The following is a 3,842-nucleotide window of genomic DNA, read 5'->3' as shown; positions in this document are numbered from 1 at the left end:
AAAAATACAGTACATACCACATGTGATGATAATTTATGATAATTTCATATAATATGCAGGCAACTTTACTGGCGAACGAAGCATATTTTTGTTGACCAGAGGAACTTTTTTTTATGAAATACATATACATATAAAAAATAGAAAATTAAAATCAAGGACAATGAATAATTCATGTCAATATTCAATTAAATAATTCATGTCAATATTCAATTCAGTATTCACCTCCAAAATTTGGTTTTTGCAAATCACAAAGCAAAAACATCATTTAATATATTAACAAGCTAAATGTATACATAACAAAAACCAAAATAACGAAAATTCCATTGCTTCTAAACAAAATGCAAACACAAACAAAAAACACAATGATCATACACTTATGAAAGCCCTTTTGTGATCTGGTTAATCCCTTTGCAAAATTAGAGACATAATATCTACAAACGCTAATCAGTTGAATGTTTTAGACACGAGACCAAAGTTAAAAACTGCAAATATCAGCATTGATCAGAATTATACCGAATCCAATTTTGAGACCCATTACATGTGTTTGTCTATTCATACAAGTATGGGCAGCTAATCAAATGAGTATTAATTATGATTAAACCATGAAATAGTTAACCCACACATTATCAACTTCATACACCCAAATCATGCATGGAAAGAATTAAATTGTTCAAATTATTTAAATGTCAATGTTCGATGTTCAAATAGAACTAAATTTATACTAAAAAGGTTTTATTTATTATAAATAAAGGTTAGTAGGTTATAGCTAGTTAGAGAGAATAAATCATTTTTCTCTTGAAGTTGAAAATAACATTTATTCAACCTATTAATAGATAGAAAATTATTAGCGATAGCAATAGCAATGAAATTATCATCAAATAATTAAGATATGTTGTTATGTTCAAAAGAAATTCAATTTTCACTTTTTACGGGTTGTTTCACAATGTGTCTTCATTTGTAGTATATATATTATGCTAAGTATACACACACACACAAATAATATCAAGTGATCAACTAATACATGTTCTGTTGGGCATATATATTTTTAGTTCATGAGATGTAATTAATTTAACTTGCATTTAGGGCCACTAGGTTTATTATATATATATATATAATAAACACCATAACTTACAATCAATTTTAGTTACATTCAGGACAATGAATGTTGTTATATTTCACTAATTATTCTATTAAGGATTACTTAATTTGTCTTCCAGTTTCAATAGAATTTTTTAAAAGAAATTTTACATCACTCGGTTAATATAATTATCAAGTAATGCTTGAAAAATAATAAAATTAATACTTGATAGATATTACACGAAATCTATTAGAAAGGGATATTGTCTCTTAAAAAACACAGATGGATACCTCTTGTTACAATAAATGTGGTGAAACCTACAAGTAAAATCATGTATAAGTGCTATTAGTCTACATTTATACTTGTATTGGTATCAAATAGACAACTTAAAAATATCAAATAAAAAGTTCAACAAAAACTTTATTAGAAAAGACAATTGTATGGTGAGGGAGATTTTAGAAATATGTAAGGTGATAACTGCCTAATGTAGCAAGAGGTACCGTACAACTAAATAATAATACCGATTTAAATTTTTAGAGTAAAGGACATTTTCGTCCCTGACCTTTTTTTTCGCGGACATTTTCGTCCTCAAGCAATGGAAAATACATTAAAGCCCCTGACCCTTGAAAAATGTGGACATCCATGTCCTTCCGTTGAATTTAGCCGTTTGCACTGAACGGAAAAGGCTGAGCTAGCATACGTGGCGCTGAGGTGGCACGTAACGGAGGCCAGGTGGCATGGAGGATTTCGTAGCAGGACATATAAGTCCCTGGAGACGAAAACGACACCGTTTCGTCTCCTCCTCTCCAAACGCAGTTGAATCCCCATATACAATACCCAGAAGACCCATACACAATCTCAGCCCTCTTCTTCTTCTTCTTCTTCCATGGTAGTTTCATCGTGCACTTTCTTCCTCTCTCGTCTCACAGACCTCTCACTCCACAACCCTCTCCACCTTCCAAAACGAGCGTGAATGACGAAGGTTTGATCCTGATTTCGCTCCAGTGCGTTAACCTAACGTGGCTCAAACTCCGTGGATACCGTGAGATAACGGAGGCAGGAATGGCCGCTGTTGGCGAAAACTACAAGGCGTTGAAGAAGCTATCTTGCGCTTCGTGCGTGTTCGACATTAAGGGAATCAACGCTGTCATTAGCCGTTGCCAGGGTTTGGAAGAGCTCTTCGTTAAGCGGCTGCGTGGGCCCACGATGGCGAGGAGGTGGTTGGTTCCGGAACGATGTCGGTGACTTCTGTTTACTTGAAGGAGATCGTGAATGGCCAGAGCTTCGCACCCCTTATGATTGGGTCGAAAAGGCTTCGATCTTTGAAGGTAATTGGATGTTTGGGGGATTGGGATGACACCCTTGAGAAGATTGGGAACCTCCACACTGTGTTGGTTGATGTTCACCTTGAGAAGATTTAAGTTAGCGATGTAGGTCTTGTGGGTTTGTCTAAGTGTTTGGGTTTGGACACTTTGCACATTGTGAAAACCGCTGAATGCTCAAATGTGGGTCTCAATCTAGTTGCTAAGAACTGCAGGATGTTGAGGAAGCTTTACGTTGATGGGTGGAGAACCAATAGGATTGGTGATGATGGTTTGATTTTTGTTGCCAAACACTGCATTAACTTGCAGGAACTTGCTTCGATTGGTATCTATCCAACATCTTCAAGCCTTGAGGCAATTGCTTCCAAATGCAAGGCTTTGGAGAGGTTGGCACTTTGTGGGCTTAATACCGTTGGTGACGCTGAGATTGAGTGTGTTGCCAACAAGTGTGTTGCGCTCAAGAAGCTTTGCATTAAGGGGTGTCCTATATCCAATGTGGGAATTGAAGCTCTTGCTTCTGGTTGCCCCAATTTGATTAAGTTTAAGGTGAGGAGATGCAGGAAGGTTACTAGTATGGTTGTGGAGTGGGTGCATGAACATAGGGAGTCCTTGGCATTTAGTTTTGATAATAGTGATTATGAAGCATTGAATGCGAGTCAAATTGATCATGATCATGCAGCGAATGATGTGATACATTTCGCAGAGAAAATGAGGAGGTGGCTGCTGCAGCAGAAGCATCAAATGATTATAATGGATTGGCAATGTTGAGAGCAACATTTGGGTTTTTGGCTAATAGAAGTGTAGTGCAATCAGCATGGAGAAGGTGGTATAACAATAATAGTGTCCCCGCTCAATAGTAGCATTTTCATGACCTTAGTAAGAAAGCAAAAATTCTATGGTTCAATTTGCCTTTTGGGAGTTTCAGTTTCCTGAGTAGCTAGTAGCTTTGTTGCTGCTGCTATTAGCTAGCTGCATTTGCTAATAACCTCTATTGGTTCTGCTCGGCTGTTCTTATTATTTGTGTTGATGGTGATACTAGCTTTGTATTACAATTAGTCTATTTTTTTGTTTCATTTGGAAGGTGGAGAGGGTTGTGGAGTGAGAGGTCTGTGAGACGAGAGAGGAAGAAAGGGCATGATGAAACTGCCATGGAAGAAGAAGAAGAAGAAGAAGAAGAAGAAGAAGAGGGTTGGGATTGTGTATGGGTCTTCTGGGTATTGTATATGGGGATTCAACTGCGTTTGGAGAGGAGGAGACGAAACGACGTCGTTTTCGTCTCCAGGGACTTATATGTCCTGCTACGAAATCCTCCGTGCCACCTCAGCGCCACGTATGCCAGCTCAGCCTTTTCCGTTCAGTGCAAACGACTAAATTCAACGGAAGGACATGGATGTCCACGTTTTTCAAGGGTCAGGGGCTTTAATGTATTTTCCATTGCTTGA

At 37.5% G+C, this 3,842-nt stretch overlaps 1 pseudogene; it reads left to right on the top strand.

Annotated features, from left to right (window-relative positions):
• Positions 1-1,360: 1,360 nt before the first annotated feature.
• LOC112733429 (F-box protein SKIP2-like) lies at positions 1,361-3,842 on the top strand (annotated as a pseudogene).

This window comes from Arachis hypogaea, chromosome 13 (genome assembly GCF_003086295.3).
Source record: "Arachis hypogaea cultivar Tifrunner chromosome 13, arahy.Tifrunner.gnm2.J5K5, whole genome shotgun sequence".
Lineage (NCBI taxonomy): Eukaryota > Viridiplantae > Streptophyta > Magnoliopsida > Fabales > Fabaceae > Arachis > Arachis hypogaea.
Note: the sequence above shows the minus strand (reverse complement) of the source record. Positions and strands in the feature narration are given on the sequence as shown.